The following is an 18,562-nucleotide window of genomic DNA, read 5'->3' on the forward strand; positions in this document are numbered from 1 at the left end:
CTCCCACCCTTTTATTTTGATGTTCATCACCATCCAAACTTTACCCTCTCCTCTCCTCTGTCTTCTTTGCCATTGGCTGTGCCACTGGCAGATCCCACGAAAAGTCACCATGACCGTCTGCAAATATCCCAATGGGTATCAATGCTGAAGGGGAGTGATGGGGATGTCCCCAGGGTCACAGCGTGGGGTGCTGTGGGGGTGGGGAGCATCTCCAGGGGTGAGGACGGACAAGGCCATGAGATCTTGAATCAGTGGGAAAAAGATTAAAGGTGCTGCTGTTGGGGTGAGAATCAGCACTGCACAAGAAATAATGGTTTTGGGGAGATATCAGATGGGTGGATGGATTTGGTGATACTGTAGGGATGTAGGAAATGGCGAGGCAGCAGGACACGAGGTCCAGTCCATGGGATGGACGAGGATGGTGAGTGTTGGTACAGGCAAGAGGGGTTGGGTCTGTAGGAGTGACACCATTCTGCCCCAGCCTGGTGGAGGAGCCATGTTAGAAGATGTTCTCCCAAGCCTTGGACCACCTACTTGGGAACCTGACATGGTGATGCCTCCAATGCCAGAGATGCACCTACTTGGGAGGTGAGATGGCCCATCACCTTCTGGACTGGTGATGCCATCCTGGAAGAGAAAAAAGGCAGAAGAGGGGTGGTCAGGAAAAAAATCCCATGGAGGAATGGGAAGGAGGATGCTGGAGCTGTCTGAAGGGTTGTGGGGCGGTCAGGGACACGCAAGACCCAACAGCAAAAGAAGACCGCAGTGCTGGAGAGGAGGGGTCAGAGGAGTGCGTTTGCTATATATAGTTGCCATCCTTTGAGGTCAGTTTTATCTCACAGACCGGAACATGTCCTCGATCCCTCAGGGACCTATATAACCCAGGAGGGGTCAGTGCCTAGGCTCGTGTTAAATATAACATTAAGAATAATAATTTATAGGCGTCCTTGCGGGCAGGGCTACTCAGGGGGCTCAGAGCAATGTGAGGTCTCATTTTCTCAAGAGTCCAGAGCTGTCTCTGAGCAAACCACCATAAGACGACAAGCTTTTGTGCTATTTTGGCTTTGCACAGAAGTGTCTGGAGGATTAAAAAGCCTCTGATCCAACACAAGGCAGGAGAAACCATAACAAAAGAGTGTCCAGATCAGCCAGTCAGATCAAATTACATTTGAATTTGGACTCTGTGGCTCAGGACTGGTTCAGTTTGAGGCACAAGTGCTAGGATTGGGGGGACATGCAAGCTGTCACCCCAAAATAAGGACCATTTAAAGCTAAAACAGTACAGCAGGATTCCTTCCAGCACGTCCACCCTTTATCTCTACGACTGGCTCTGAATTGAGAAACGAGCCCAAAGAAAGGGATAAATTCATTGCCTCTCTTGCAGAAATTTCAAATTTCAGCCTTTGTGGGACTTCTATGGAAATTCCAAGTTGGAAAATACGGTAAAAAAATAAAGATGTAGTGATTCAGTATTCGCCTCCTGCCTGTCTCTTCCTTCAACCGCTTCCCTCATGATCTCTCCAGTATTTCTGTTGTGAGAGGCTCTAATCTGGATTTGCCTTACTTAGCGGGTTCAGATCATGAGGCTCAGAAGAAAACCTCTCATGACTGATGAATGCAAAATACGGACTAATTGCGCAAGAGGAGGAAAGCCAAGTGAAATACTTTTGTTTTGCCATTCTGTAGCTCTAGTCCCGCAAAATTGTTTTACTGCCCTGGGAATGGGGTTAAAAGCTTGTTTGCTTTTGTGGCAAGCAGCTGGAAATACTGTGTGGTTTTCTGCTCAGGGAAAGATTTCCTGCTTTTAATTCAATAAAGCTCCGAAATGTGGTGTGTTAAATATCCCTCCCTCATGCCACAGAGCCTTTTCAAAAAAGGAAATAGATTTTCTTTTCAAGAAAGGAAATAAAATTGCGAATGCGTCTGAAACCCATCACTTTGCTTTCAAAACCATGTAAAGTATTTAAAAACCACAGGTCTTCGCAGGAATATGGACCCTTTTTTAATTTTTGGTAATTTTTTAGTTGTCTCTGATTGGAACCCCTTGAGCCGCTTTTCTGCATCTCCCATCACCTGAGCTCACCTTTCAACACAGCCTTTCTGGAGGGAACCATGTGATATAGGATTTTGTTAGACTACCTTTCTCAGATTATGAAAACCCACCAGCAGAGAAATAACCTGCAATGACCAACACGCCACACAAGGCAGGAGGGTATATAATGGATTTAAGGAAATACTGGGTGTGTTTGATCCATTTTTTCAAGCTCTTTCCTACCCTCGCTCCTGCACGTGTCCCATCCTCAGCCTACTCAGAGATGCTAAACCATTAACCTTCTAAGCAAACATATCATGGGGGATTTCTTGTGCTTCAGACAGCAGAAGATCTTCAAAATAGAGCATGCGCTTCTGGGGAGGGGAAATGTCTGTAAAATCAGGTAGTCATGAGACAGCATTTTGGATGTCAGGGTATAAAATAATGCCTTGGAGCTAAATGGAATCATGTTTTATTAGGTCGTATGACCAATAAAAAACAGCCTAAACATGTTTTCAATGAGCAACTCAAGAGGCACTGAAAATTAAATACAGAAAGCACTATGGAAATGATTTGAAAACACTTGGGTTTATGAAATGCTTGCAAAAAATGCATGTGCAGAAAATCATGGTGTGCAGAAAATTCATGGACAGAAAATCATGTGTGCATAGAAAACCGTGCATGCGTAGAAAAAAGAAGCATGTGCACAGAAAATAAAATAATGCACAGAAAATAAAATAATGCACAGAAAAAAATGCACACCTAATTATTGGGAAAGACAGTTTTCTGGGTTACTGATCTGTTCTGATCACCTGGAATTGAAGGCGGACAAATGCAAGCAGCAGTGCTTTTGTCTTCATCACTGTCAGCAAGCAGAGAACTCAGTTGCTTATTGCAAACAATTCATGGCCAAAGGTACATGTGGATGCCAAAGGAATTCACCTCCACATCACGAAGTTCTTTGAACTGAGAAAGCAACTCTGCATTGCCAAAAGCATGTAAACATGGCTATAGGACTCTTCAACTGAGTGGATACAATAATGTCAGGATTTTCAGAAATGTTTAGAAAGTGCTTAGCTTCTACTGTCTGAAAATGAGATCCTTTAAGCTGCCACATGGCGGGATCTCCTAGCAAGGCTAAGCACCTCATTTTACTCATCAGCAACATGAAATCTTGACTTGAGAGACTTGGTATCACTACGGGCAATTGGCCTGGAGTCACGGTGTGTCACTCAGATGAAGGAATGAGCTGAGTTACGGGTTTTTCCATGCTATATTTCGTAACAGTCCCATGACATTGCCTACAAATCCCATGGTGTGCCTTGCTTCCAAGAACTGTCAAGCACTTCACAAGTGAATACGGTTCATAATTCTCAGAGAGGTGGAGCAGGAGCTCCTTTAACCCTTGTGGTGATGCTGGGCTACGGTCAGCCTGAGACCATGAGTATCACAGGGCCAGAGAACAAGAATAAGCATGACCCTGTGGCCCAAATCTCTGTTGCATCTTGACCCAACTGATCTGCTGCAGGTCACAGGAAGTCTGTAGCAAAGCTGAGACCTGAATCCCCATCCCGTGTCCTGTGCTCTTAACCACAACACTGCCTTTCCCCTTATAGTTAAGCTTCGAAGACAAGATTGAGGGCAGATATCTGACCTATTTAAGCCACCAATGCATCCTTTTAAATGCCCTCTGCTTGATGCCACTCTTGCCAATTTGCCATTTTAAGGTCTTATCCTGGTCGTGGCTGCACAGCCTGGCTCCCATCCCTTCCTTCCAGTTCTGTTTACTCTCTTTATCAATGATCTGGATGAGGGGATCAAGTGCACCCTTAGTAATCTGCAGGTGACACCAGGTTGGGTGGAGTGCTGATGTGCTGGAGGATGGGAAGGCCATACAGAGGGGTCTGGCCCGGCTGGATCGATGGGCTGAGGCCAATTGTCTGAGGTTCACCAAGGCCAAGTGCCAGGTCTTGCCCTGGGGTCACAGCAACCCCAGGCAGCGCTACAGGCTCAGGGAAGAGCGGCTGGAAAGTGCCCGGCGGAAAAGGAGCTGGGGGTGTTGGTGCCAGCGGCTGAACATGAGCCAGCGTGTGCCCAGGTGGCCAAGAGGCCACCAGCATCCTGGCTGGTACCAGCACTGGTGTGGCCAGCAGGCCCAGGGCAGTGACCATCCCTGTGCTGGGACCTGGGGAGGACAAACCACCAATCCTGGGGGCAGTTTTGGGCCCCTCACTCCAAGAAAGGCCTTGAGGTGCTGGAGTGAGTTGAGAGAAGGAAACGGAGCTGGTGAGGGGCTGGAGCACAAGTGTGACGGGAGCAGCTGAGGGACCTGGGGGGTTCAGCTGGAGAACAGGAGCTGAGGGGAGACCTTCTGATCTCTGAACTGCCTGAAAGGAGCTTGGAGCCAGGGGGGGTCGGGCTCTGCTCCCCAGGAACAAGCGCCAGGAGCAGAGGAAACGGCCTCAACTTGCGCCAGGGGAGGTTGAGGTTGGATGTGGGGAACAATTTCTTCCCCAAAGGGCTGTGGGGCATTGGAACAGGCTGCCCAGGGCAGTGATGGAGTCACCATCCCTGGAGGGGTTGAATAGATGCGGAGGACATACCCATAGAAGCAGGGAATCTGTAAGGTACTTCATCCCAGTATGGTGGGGAACAAGTACAGTCTGACGTTCTCCGTGGGTGACTTGGGCACTTCAAGGCTTGGTGTCCTCTCCTGGCTCTTTTTTCTGTCTCATTTTATCACTGATTTTGGTTTGCTCCTGGTTTAGATTCTCATTTCTAGTCTCAGCTTGAGTTCTGCTTCAGGTCTTGGCTATAGGACTCTGACCACTGAGCCAGAGGATTATCCCGCCTCAAGACATTAAGAAATCACTTCTCCGGAGCAAAATTATCTTCTTCAGTGAAAGCACAATAAAGTAGTGTTTGCACAAAGGGCTTGTTCCACCCTGGGTTACTCACCACCTCTCATTTACAGACAAATTCAGAGGCTGGTCCTGACATTGGCCTTGGGGCAATCAGCCACTGCACTACAAAACCTTTGAGGACAGAGACTGTCCCACTAGAAAACAGAGGGGTTGCACATTATGTATTATTGACTAAATGTGAGTTGCAGTCACTGCGAGCTAATCAGGATGGAGGTTAATTCATGGTAATTTTCTGAATAATGAGGCTCCTCTACTCGTAGTAGGTTGTCCCTTGAGGTGAATAACAAAGCTGGAGCAGCCTGTGCTTCGGCTGTTCTCTGATTCCTCAGGCCTGGAGAAGACCTGGGGAGAACAGGATGGACATCAGAGAAACCTCAGGGATGCTCTAAGTGGGGATGGGGATGGACTTGGCTCACAAACACATACGAAGAAAAGAAGCAGAAAAGTACCTTGTGTACCTGATCACTTCCTGAATCTGTCATCTGCATGTTTAAGTTGCAGGACTTTTCAGTGATCTGAAATATGAGAAATTCCTTGACTGAAAATGGACCGGTGTTTTGGGGGTGCCCAAGAACAAATCAATGGCTTTGGGGTGTAAATATGAAGAAGGAAATACTCCTCCCATAGGCCAACTTCCAACAGCACTTTTCTGTTGCAAACACTTTCAGACTCACGGCAATCCTGATAACCCCATGTTCTCAAACTCTTAAAGTTGAGATGAGAATCAAAATATAGATAATTGCACACACATATACATAATAGAATCATAGAATGTCCTAAACTGGAAGGGACTTGCAAGGATCATTGAGTCCAACTCAGGTCCCTTCATAAGACAAAAACAAAATTCAGAAATTCAAAACTATGTACATACACACGAGCACACATACTAGTACAGATGATTATGGAGGTTTTGCTGGATCCAGCTGAATGGATTAATACAGTATAGTCTGCAGAAGTGTGGATTGATAAGAGACATATAATAGAAGACAGATACAGAGAAAGGAATAATGTCTTCATGCACATACTGGATGGGGTTAAAAACAATGGGCCTAATTACAGTCAGGAAAATATGGGTTAGGAACAGATTGGCCAGAAAGGTTATGGCATCTTCATCATGGAGAGTCTTTAAGAGCGCCTTAACACGGTGTCTGCCTGGTGACGTATGACATGGATGGACTTGATCCTCCCTGGAGATCAAGGGTATGGCCCTGCCGACCTCTTAATATCCCTTCCCAGCCCTATTTCTCTATGATTACAGTGCTGGGAACAGTAATATCATCTGTATTCTCACCTCCACTGCTCTAAGAGGATTCCCCCAGGATGTGCCTTAGCTAATAGGCTTCGGCAGATCTTTCATGAGGCCAGGTTTAGCGTGACCTGCTAGGAAGTGATCAATACCTGTTCCTTCCTACTGACAGCAGTGTCCAAAGTTTTTGCCCATTATCAGGATTCATTGCTTCTACTGCTCTGCATTGGTCAATACAAAAGAAAGTGAGGTGGTAGGAGGCCTCTTTACTAAAATAAAGCTTTCAGCGAAGACTTAAAGTTTATTTCTGGACTGAGGTCCCTTGGTGTGGGATGTGGTGGCAGCTGGCTTTGGAGTCTTACTGCTGTCTTCATTTCTCCAGCTCTTGGCCCTAGGATTTGGCTCTGTCTTAAGACTTTCAGAGTTGTGTTCTCGTGCTCATCTCTCTGAACACCATAGAGAAAGTGTCTGGGGTTCAGATCTCTTTTCTCCCCACACTGGTGAGCTGTGGGTAGGCCACACTGACTCAAATGCTACTTCTCCAGCACGTGCAGAGCATTTCCAGCTTCAACTTTGTCCTCACAAATCTCCTCCCAGACATAGGTTAAGAAGATAGAATAGTTTTATTATTTCAGAGCAAGGCCAGGCTACTTCAGTAGGACTTCTCCATTGGTGACCAACAGAAGATGCCTGAGAAGAATAGGACAAGCACAAGGTAGAGGTCCTCCGTAAGACTTTCCCAGATCCCACCAATTTGCAATCTGGGTGTTCTTCACCACATGATATCTTTATATTTAACAGTAAATCCCATGAATGCTTTTGCCCAGTTCCCTCAGAAGGTTTTTTTCCCAAACCTTTAATCTTCACAGCTGATACTATTCCCAAAGTTAGAAACTTTCACACACCTGGACTTCAAATTTGTTTCATCACATGGGAAGGAGATCTTGGAGTCCTTGAGGGTAGTCCTCTGAAAAGGTGGGCTCTTTCTTAGCGGTGGCTAAAAAAAAGGAAATAAGATGATATGAATTATTTAGGAAAGGAATAAAGAATGAAAATGAAAGCACCTCTGTACAACTGAATGAACTCATGATGTGAGTCAATATTCAAGCAATGAGTGAAGTTCTGGTCTGAGGATGACAAAAAAGGATAATCAGAGCTACAAACCTCTTCCATAGATGGAGACACATGGTAGAAGTCCTCAGCCCGGGAAAGAGATGATGGAGGGAATGACAACAGCAGTTTGTGAAACTGTGAATGGAGAGCAGAAGGTGGTGAAGAAATTTTCTCTTGGAACTCAGGAAATAGGGAACATCCAAGGAAATCTTTGCACAGATAGTTTTGAAGAAAATCAAAATAAGTTTTCCTTTGTTTTCCCTTTTTCTGGAACACACTGTCAGCATGAGCTGGGGTGGCCAAAATATGCAGGTTCAAGAAGAATCAGAAAAAATGTGGAAGATAAGTCCAGTGGACTCCTAAAAGCAACACCTAAAGTACCATCTCCTGCTCTCCTGGGAGTGACAATTACAGCAATATCAGTGTTCCTCTTTTTTGTGAGTCTCACTGTTGACCATAGGAAGAGACAGGACACGAACTGACACCCAAAACCTACATAAGCTCCCGTGTCCTTCAAAATGCTGAAGCAAACACACCAGCTGCTTGCTCAGATCCCATCACCACTTGGCTGCTTGAGCTATGCAGGAACATGTGAGCAAAGAAACATCCTTACTTTTGTAAGTTTTCTAAAAAGTGGCTTAAACTCCTTCTGAAGAGTAGCAGATGAAATCAAATAGAGATGATCTAACATCAAAACAACCCCTTAGAATTGGGGTGCAGTATGTACAACCCTTGCACAACTGTCTCAATTTAAATTCTCAGTTTCTAGTCATCTGTCCTCTTTCTTACCCACACAAGATTAAACAACTTCTTCATATATACATGACTTCAAATCGATAGCTTGAAATCCTACCCAGATTATGAGAAGTGGAAGAGAATTAACCAAGTAAAATTTTTAATCCCCATAGAAGAGCGAAGGGGAAAGAAAATATCTGGGAAATATAATGAAATCCACAGGCTTTATGATCTTCCACATCTCACCTTTCACTCAGTTGCCCCTGTATTTAAACTTATAATGTGCAATTGTGTCTGAAGACACAGGTCAGGGAATTCCAGCAGCACGTCCTGGCATCAATAATGTCATGTACAAGGACAGCAGTGACCTCTGTGCTGCACACATGCTCTCAGATAAATGTGAAATCCATTCCATCTCAGTCCTTGGCCAAAGGATGTGGACATCCGGGACACAAGGAGGTCTTGTACAACAGGATTCTTAAGTGTTTCTACAAGGGAGCTGATGTCAACTGGACTGACATGTTAAAAGGAATGAGAGAGAAAACACAGACTAACAGATATGGTCACCAAAAGAGGACATGGATCTGCAGGAACTATTGAGCCACAAGGCTAACATGGAGAGGACTTTTACTTTATCTGTGTTCCACTCTGCAAGGAAGGGAACCAGTTTCATACTTAAAATACCTGTCAAATAATCATAGAGGTGGTAGATGAACCATCCCTGGAGTCATCCCAGGCCAGGTTGGACAGGGCTCTGAGCAACCTGAGCTGGTGAAGATGTCCCTGCTCATGGCAGGGGTGACACTGGATGAGCTTGGAAGGTCCCTTCCAACACAAACCCTCCTGTGATTCTATGATAACCTCTTTAATTCTGATTTTTAAGTGTGAATTTAGCAATTCTGTTTGCTTGCTTTAAAATAATCAGTAATTCCAACTTGCTTCCTTTAAAACAATTGTAATTTCAACCTGTTTGGCCTATTTCTTCCTAGATTTATATTATTCCTTCTCTCTATATATTATACGTATTCCTGGAAACCCTTCTTAGACACTCCAGCATTATAGGATGGGATGAAGAGCCATGTAGAGGCTCTATAGAGAGTAAATACAACCTCAGGTAACCAGATCAAGTTTTGTCCTTCAGCTTGGAGATGCCACCAGCAAGTACCACCCGTACACTGTATTTCCTGGCCTGATCCTGCAGCTGCGAAGTGCACAGAGAACATTTGCAGAAACATTCTGCAGTCAGCATGACTCCCTGGGTGAGTAAAGGGTTGCCAGATTTGGTCTGTCTGGTGCCTGTTGCCCACATGCATCTGTGCAATGACTTCGTTGGGACCAGCAGGAGTTGTGAAATGAGCCTGGTACCTTTTCCCTGCAGACTTGGTTAATTCTGAGATATTTTATATTATGGCAGTGATGCAACCCCCTAAATTTAACACCACGGGGGACTGAGGTGCCTCTAGTCCATTGATCCACCACACGTGATCTATAAATAGAGCCCTGCAACTGCAGGACTGTAACAAATATTACAGAAATCATGTACTATCTATAGCACAGAAATTGCAGGCTATTCTAACACGCTGGGAAAGCTCACGTTATTGCTCAGATTGGCTGAGCCAGGAGCAATCGAAAGACAACCTCACGTGGGAAGTCCTGTACACCTTGCAGAATGTGGTAGTAATGATTTGATAATGTAGCTCAGTTGACTTCCTGAGGGAAGAAGATCATGGAATAGTTTGGGTTGGAAGGGACCTTCAAAACTTCCCCAATGCCACCCCTGCCATGAGCAGGGACATCTTCACCAGATCAGGTTGCTCAGAGCCCCATCCAGCCTGGCATGGGGTGTCTCCAGGGACAGTTCATCCACCACCTCTCTGGCCAACCTGGGACAGGCTCTCACCACCCTCAGGGGCAACAATTTCTCCCTCATGTCTGGCCTGAATCTCCCTCCTTTAGTTTAAAACCATAACCCCTTGTCCTATCACAACAGGCCCTGCTCAAAAGTCTGTCCCCATCTTTCTTGTAAGCCCCATTTTAAATATGCAAACATCACAGTAAGGTCTCCCCAGAGCTTCTCTTCTCCAGCTGAACACCCCAACTCTCTTGGCCTGTCCTCACATGAAAGGCTGAGAGATTCAAAGACAAATTTCTATGCCAACATCCTTCTTTGTTCATCATCACGGGGAGGCAGTCTTCATCTCCTCTCCTTGAGACAAATCCCTGGATATGGATACGTACATAGTTTTAACATCAAGGCAACACCTATTGCCTCCAAACTGACACCTCCCAGTTTGCAATCCTAAGGAGCCCTTTCTTACATCTTAGAAAGATCAACAGCATACTCCAAATTACTAAAAAGCATCAGCTTTTCTCTGTCCAAGAGATGACACATGACGCGGAACAGAGATCCTCTGGTTGGAGGGAGACAGTCTCCCAGGAAACAACCCAAAACCTCTTCTCATAGACCAGAGGCACTGAGAATATGGTATGGCTAAGCCTCGAGAAACCAAATAACCATGAAGAAGTGGTTAACTCACCTCTTCGCTTTGTAGAAAGGTGGTCCCTTCTCAGCAGGTTACTGTGCAAGGATGGGGTGCATCTTCTTCTCCACTCCCATATTAGAAGAGGTCCCACATTGTGTGCAGGGCTGAAACTCTCAGGGACGACTGCAGGATTTTGTAGCAAATGAAGGATTTCCCCACAGTCTGCTTTTCTCTGCATGAAGAATGAGAGTGCTGCTGCACAAATGTGCCCAAAGGGCTTGGAAAGTTTTGCTATGGCTGGTAAAATCATTAGAAGATTGAAACAACCATAAATGGGTAGATCCCATGGGGAGCATCTTGGCTATGTCCAAGCAAATTGAGGGTCATTTGTAGGGCTGATTTCTCCTGTTTTCATCCGCTTTTTGTTATCGTTTTGGGACTGATGGAACCTGCACAGGATTTGGGACCAGGGCTGTCCTGCCCATGGTGGTGGAGATCCCTGGAGAGGTCGGCCTGGCTACAAGGTCAAGGGAGGACAGACAGCCTGGGCTAATAATAGCATTACAGCCTCCCTCTCTGGCCCTGGACAAGCCCAGGGGATGGAGGGTGTAAGAGGCTTTCAACAGGGATTCTCTTGGCGTGAGAGCTGGGATGGAGGTGGGGAGGCGAGGAGGAGAACTTGCCTTGGTGTCATTAGAAATGCATGGTCTGGGCTTGGATGGTCACCCCACAGGCTTTGTGCCTCAGTTTCCCCACCTGTGGTGGGAGGCTGGTGCTGTTCCAGGTTTGTCTGAGTGCAAACACAGAGTTTTGAGGAGTTCACAGGGAAACTTTTAGGAAAATGCAGTCTTTATCATGGGGGAGAGCTGAAAATGCTAATTTTACTTTGGAGAAGTATAACACAAGATTAATGTGATGCTTCCTAAAAGAACATGGAAGCCTGCAAGCTTTCAACAAGTGGGAACCATTTTTTGCCTATTATATTTAAACATTTCCTATGCCTCATTCCCAACACCCTTCTTATTGCAAGCAGCAAACATAATTGAGAAAAATACTAAACCTCCCTATTTTTTTTATGGTGTCAAATCTTGTTTTGCAAAAACCTTCCAATTGGATTAAAAGTGTAGCTGGTTAACTGCTAATTACTAATTCTCCAGTGCTGATTTTATGCAGGGACCAAAGTTCTTTAGCTATACAGTTAATTTTTAAGTGCTCTAATTTTAGACTGTATCTAGGCAGCTCTACCCTGACTTGCCGCCAGCAGACAAAATCTGGCTTTGCTCAGTGACTTGCATAAATCTTCCTATCTGTCTGGTGGTGAAAAGCAAGGGTTGGGCTTTTTTTTTTATATAATATATTTATATATTTTATTTTGGTTTTAATACCCTCCAGCACAAAGCTCGCTCTGAAGTCTCTCTCACAGTTTTGGCCTGAACTTTGCTTCCAGTTGTGAAAAAAAGAGGTGTAAGTGCAGCTTAAAATGACAAGACATAGCTACATTTCAAAACCTCTGTAATGTTAAATGACTTTTAACTCCATGAACAGAAAACCTAAGTGCTATGAAAATAGCTGATTCCAGCTTTGGGCTCCAAAGCAGTTTTACCATTAAACAGTGAGTAGCAGAGGACATATTCTTTGCCCCAATACTACCCAAAATAGTGTCTGTGTCTCCACTGAATGTGAGATGAGGGTTTGCAGCATTGGTTCTCCTACCCTAGACTGCACCTAATTTATGATGAGACATCAGAAAGGATACAGGACCATATGTCCTACAGGTGGATATAACATCTGGTGGGATGCCTATTGGCCTTTGATCCTCTTCTCTTTCCCCTTCCCCTTCCCTTCCCTTCCCTTCCCTTCCCTTCCCTTCCCTTCCCTTCCCTTCCCTTCCCTTCCCTTCCCTTCCCTTCCCTTCCCTTCCCTTCCCTTCCCTTCCCTTCCCCTTCCCCTTCCCCTTCCCCTTCCCCTTCCCTTCCCCTTCCCCTTCCCCTTCCCCTTCCCCTCCCCCTTCCCCTTCCCCTTCCCCTTCCCCTTCCCCTTCCCCTTCCCCTTCCCTTCCCTGATGGGATGCTCTTCACTCAAATCTGATTTTAACACAGTCTGGATGAATGTAAACTTTGCCACACTGGCTGCACTATTTTTCTTTATTTATTTATTTCCTGGGAATGTCCAGATGAGTAAGTCCCAGGGATGTGTCGATGCACACCTGAGGTGCCCATGCTATATGCAGAAACCCCTCTGGAGGAAAGGCTTCGCTCTGCCTTGCAAACATCCCCTTCCTAAGCAAATTATTTGAAGGACAAACCTGATAAATACCTGCAAGATAACAGTTCATCGTGACACGGAAGTCTGGGGAGGGTGTAAAGCACGTCTTGGCTGAAAATCAAACTGTGGGGTGGGGGCTAGGAGACATCTTTTGCCACATGAGGTGGATCGTAAGAACTTTAAAGGAACCTATAAGAAATATGGGGACAGACTTTTTAGCAGGGCCTCTTGCGATAGGACAAGCGATGATGGTTTTAAACTAAAGGCGGGGAGATTCAGGTTAGACATGAGGAAGAAATTTTTTACAATGAAGGTGGAAAAATACTGCCCCAGGTTGGCCAGAGAGGTGGTGGATGCCCCATCCCTGGAGACATCCCAGGCCAAGCTGGATAGGGCTCTGAGCAACCTGAGCTGGGTGAAGATGTCCCTGCTCATGGCAGGTGTTGGACTGGATGAGATTTGAAGGTCCCTTCCAATCCAAACTATTCTATGATTATATGATTCTATGATCCAGCTGCAGATGCAAAGGCCAACCGGTGCAATGACCATGGTGATGCTCAGACATCCGCAGGTATCTCAGTATGGGCTCCACTGAGCTCTCCTGGAGAGGGAGGTGTTGCTCCCTGCTCACTCAGCTCTTTCTGGCTCTGGACATGGGGGTGCATATCTTTGCACATTGGCAAAAAAAAAGTCAGCATCACTGAACCATGCAGGTGGCCTTGCCCACAGTGACTTTATGCATCTGTAACACATTGTCCTGTCATGCTCCAGTTGGCAAGTGTATGACCCCCGGTTGTCGTCTGTGCAATGAGGGACAGGCCATGAAGTTTGTTGGTAGGTTTACAGATACCCCTGTAGACAATTATTCTGTATGTTTGAAGTGTGGCTGGTTCCTGCCCATTCAGAAAAAACTTTTCTGGGGGTGGAGCACTGGAAAAGACCAGTCCTGACTCCTAAAATCATAACACCTAACTCAAAAGCATGCACAGAAAATCAAATCCAGGCACTGCTGTGCATCTGGGGTGACAAAACATTTCCCCACACACATTTGCAAACACAACTTGAAGGATCCCACCAGAAGTCACAGCCAGGAAGCAGGAGAGACCTAGGGGAGCTTTGTAGCTGTTGGATTCCAGACTAAGGAAAGGGGTGAATGACCAAACATGAAATTCCTACAATTACCTAGGATTATAGAATCATAGAACAGTTTGGTTTGGACAGGACCTCCAAAGGTCATCTGCTCCAAGACACCTGCCATGGACAGGTAGATCTTCAGCTGGATCATGTTGCTCAGAGCCCTGTCCAGCCTGGCCTTGATTTACCTAAATCTTCAATGCTTCTTCAGAGGGGTATGACAGCTCAGCTCCCCAGCAAGCTTGTGCCTCAGTTGCCTTCTCCATACTCAGGTTTACACGGCTTTGGGGCTTATTTGAAGGTCTGTAGAGAAGCAGGCCACATGTGAATAAATAATTTCTGCCTTAGCTCAAAATTCAGATCCAGCACTCGGGCGATGTATGAGCCAAAAGCACACTTCCATAAATATTACCTGGACTGCAAACTGTTCCCAACAGGGCAGGAAAAAGGCTGGAAGGGAAGATGAACCCTCCCATGACTTTCTGATACCTCAGTACAAAATGCTAAAAATACCCTCGGGGAGGTGATGGATCGACCTTCGTCAATGCGAGTGCAGATGACAAAGTAACGTCTTGCCAGCGTTGGTGCTTGTGAGAGCCTCCCAAGTGGCACCTTGAGGCTCAAGTTACATTTTGGGCTCATGTGAGCAGTTCCTGGGCTGAATAACTGGCAAAGAATGAGGACACAAGGCCTCGGAGGGAGAGCGGAGAGCTGCAGAAGTGAACGCCATAGGAGATACACAACGCTACGTAGGCACGGCCAAAATCATGTTTACGGCAAGTACGAAAATAACCACTGCAGGAGTGAGAAAGGGTTTTGTCTCTGTTTTGCCTGCTTGGTAATTGGATGAAGCAAATCTTGCTCGCTGGCTGACTTGGGTTCAAACTCCTCATTAAATCCCAGCTCTTATAATCTCGTTTGTCGTTTACATCACTCATGATGAGCCTTGAATCACTCGCGGTGAGGGGATGATTATGGCTCAGAGGAAGATGTAGGAGTGAAAGCAGAAGTGATCTGGGGGTTCCTGTGGTCTGGTGGGAGCTCTTCGTTGAGGCACAATTTGGCAGCACAAACTTTCGGTGCTTGTAAAGTCGTCCTGCTCCATGCAAGGCTTTCTCTTTCCATGAGAATCACAGAATGGTTTGTGTTGGAAGGGATCTTCCAAGCTGCCCCAGTGCCACCCCTGCCATGAGCAGGGACATCTTCACCAGCTCAGGTTGCTCAGAGCCCCATCCAGCCTGGCCTGGGATGTCTCCAGGGATGTGGCATCCACCACCCCTCTGGGCAACCTGGGCCAGGGTGTCACCACGTGTCTGGCCTGAATCTATCCTTCATTAGTTTAAAACCGTCACCCTTTGTCCTATCACAACAGGATGAGGATGGTCCTCGTGCAACACGAGAGCACATCTTATTTCCAACCTGAATTCATCATGCTGAAGGCAGCAGAAGAAATACACAGTAACCTGGACCTGATGATGGAACCTGAGATATGGTGTCTGCTGCAGAGTTGGCCCCATCATGTTCTTGGTGGGTTCAGGGGGAAAAACTAGAGAGAAAATGTCCTTTTCAGATGCTGTGGTTGCAGACTGCAGACAAAGATGGTTGGATTAATAGACAACCCTGGCAGCAGTAAAACCCTTTGTGTTTTAAGGCTTGGAAACAAAAACCTACTAAAAATAATACTCTTGGAAAGAGAAAACTTAAACATTGATAAACAGAGGGTTAACCACAGGCAGGGAAATGACTCTCTGTTTTTAAGCCAGAGAAGGGGAGTTACAAAGAAGGATAAGCTTGACTTGAGTGTATGTCCCAACATGCCAATTACAGGCAGTTTCATACATGCATCCAACCACCTGGCACCTGGGTGAAGACACTGAACATGGAGTCTTTGAAAATAGGGCATTTTCTGCTGTTAAATAACTGTATTGAAAAAAAAAAGGCTACAAGCTGTACGCAGACAGCTGACTCAAGGTACTGCAAACCTGCCCCATGCCCAACAAACAGCTCTCAAGTCCTTGAACAGAAGAGGTAAGATGAAAATAAATGTGTTCTCAAAAGATTTATTTGATAGGCATCACCCTAAAAATTCAATATGTGCATAAAAAAAGACTGTGTAAGGGTGCATTGCTGCTTTGCTGTGAGCTTCAACTGCTGATAAGAAATTATAACAAAACAGAAATAAAGGAGCTTAAAAGTATTGTGAATTGTTCTTGGCTGCAGAGAGCTGCAAGACTGGCTCCTGCCCACGTTATTCCGTCCACAACCCGTGTTTTTCAGGCTCCGGTGCTTCGGTAATAGTAGGGTATTTGAAAGGATGTTATTGTTCTAGAATAATCGTCCCAGCCACGCGGGTTAATAATAGACAGGGTTGTATATCTCCTGCGCCAACGCAAGCACCGAGCAAAACAAACCACGCACGTTTCCAAAAACATCTATTGAACCGGCATAGCGACGCATGGCTTCTTGGTGGGAAAACATATCCTCGCGGGGAACAGAGCCAAGAGATCTCTAATCTATTCTTTTGGACTGTTTTCTGATTTTCAGTGGGTTGAACAGGAGAGGAAAGAGGGAGGAAGAAAGTAAAGTTGCAGGACAAGTACTGGTAAAACAAGTGAGACGGGAACTGGGTGGCAGCCAGGTCCCTGTCGCTGCTCGAGTCACATGAAGTGTGTCCCGGGGCTCGGTCGTACCACCACAGATTTAGGCTTGGCTTTTCTTTCTTCCCAAGAAATGTGGTGTCACAACGTGCACCTGCAAGTCACACATTCAAGCTGCTGCTCAGCCTTGGCGTATTGTCATGGATTTGGGCTCGACTTCTCTTTCTTCCCAAGAAATGTGGTGTCACAACTTGCACCTGCAAGTCACACGTGCAAGTTGCTGCTCGGCCTGGGGCCACGGCGGTTGTGTCTTTACTTTGGAAGTTGTGATGCTGCATTGAGCACTGAGGTTTTAATTATTATTGATTTTCAGAATGTATTTATTTATTATTAATCTTCAGAATTCATTTTATTTATGTATTCTCCCAGGATGGGACCCCACTGCAGCCTACAGAGCAAGAAGATGATCAGGATTTCTCTCGTCAATAGAACCAGAGGAAATAGCTTCAAGTTGTGCCAGAAGAGGCTAAGGTTGGACTTTGAGAACAATTTCTTCCCCAAAGGGCTGTGGGGCATTGGAACAGACTGCCCAGGGCAGTGCTGGAGTCACCATCCCTGGAGGGTTGGACAGATGGAGATTAAGTTCTCAGGACATGGGACAGTGCCAGGGGTGGGTTAATGGCCGGACTTGATGATCTTGAGGGTTTCTTCCAAGCAAAATGATTCTATGATTCTACAATTCTATGATTCTATGATTCAGAGAATTTACCCACAAAATATATAAAAAAGGTGAATACAGGCCAATAGAAAGATGATGAATCTGGACAGATGGAGGTCCCAGAACACTAATATTTTTCTGTCTCACGTCACAACCTGGCAGTATAATTTTTCACAGGTTTTTATCCTAGTTACAATAAGAAGAGACACTTCTTTCCTCACTTCGCTTGCAGATAACTCTAAGTCAACAGGGGACACAGGCAGAAAACCATTCCCCTTTCACTCAGCACTATTTTAGTGGTGATTTATTTCTGTTCTGAGCTCCCTTTTGGAGGTCTTATCCAAGAGCTGTTGGGCAAGATCCTTTCTTCAGACATGCTCTTGCAATTTTCCATTTTTATACGTATTTCAACAGGCTGCTACAACTGTTGGAAGATGGACCTTTGGCCAAATGGGGACCCAACAAGCCCTGGTGCCAGTTTGACTCAAAAAGTTGGGTATGGGAATGCCTCAGAGGACTGAGAAGAAAAACAAATCACTCTTTCACCTCTGAGTCTCTAATTTAAGCTCCAAACAGCTGAAAATACAAGTTGTTGGTTTTTTGTGAAACACACTGGTATACACATGTGTCTGGGCCAAAAAGTGGACATTGCAGCAGCATCTCCAGGATCAATAGGAAAAAAAGTTGCTGGCTCAGCAAAGCATAATCCTCCTCCCACCCTAAAAGCCAGGCAAAAGTTGAGGAGTTTTTTAGGGTGTTTTGGTGGTGATTGCTACCTGCTCTCCACAAACAGGCAGCTCTGCATGTTCCTTGCTTTCAATGGGCTTTTCCCTGCGGGATCTCAAGGTGTTTATCTTTTTACATTCACCAAATTGTAGAAGATGAAACAGAGATTAGGGAAGGAGGAGAGGCCTGATACTTTGCCCAGGGGTGTAGCAAAATCCCCCCCCTTTAACAATAGGGCCAGACATTACCCCGTTTTAAAGAATCTGGTTTAATATTCTGGGATCTGGGGCAAATGCATCTATCCCTATCTGTAAAAATCTCTTGCAAGTGCAGCCATGTTAAAACCCTGATAAAAACTTAAATGTCACCTCATTTCTTATGGTTCTTGAGAACAGATCTGTAGACGTTGTCAGGAGCAGAAAATGAAGCTTGGTCAGTGGTTTCTACAGGCTATCTTGATGGCCAGACTCAATAATCATGAGGGTCTCTTCCAACCAAAATGGTTCTTCTATTCTGTGAAAATGAAACTTAAAGAAACCATTAAAGCTTCTGTTAAAAAAAAAAATCATAAAATTTTACTTTTTCTACC

General features: G+C 45.5%; 1 long non-coding RNA gene across 1 annotated transcript; it reads right to left on the reverse strand.

The window, feature by feature from the left end:
• Window positions 1–32: 32 nt before the first annotated feature.
• LOC135580043 (uncharacterized) lies at window positions 33–11,010 on the reverse strand. The gene is made up of 6 exons (XR_010474119.1): window positions 10,588–11,010; window positions 7,367–7,450; window positions 7,108–7,199; window positions 5,406–5,471; window positions 4,636–5,298; window positions 33–627 (listed from the first exon to the last, which is right to left on the reverse strand). It is a non-coding gene; the product is annotated as an uncharacterized LOC135580043 (long non-coding RNA).
• Between the last annotated feature and the right edge of the window lie 7,552 nt (window positions 11,011–18,562).

The sequence above is a fragment of the Columba livia genome, chromosome 1 (genome assembly GCF_036013475.1).
Source record: "Columba livia isolate bColLiv1 breed racing homer chromosome 1, bColLiv1.pat.W.v2, whole genome shotgun sequence".
Classification (NCBI taxonomy): Eukaryota; Metazoa; Chordata; class Aves; order Columbiformes; family Columbidae; genus Columba; species Columba livia.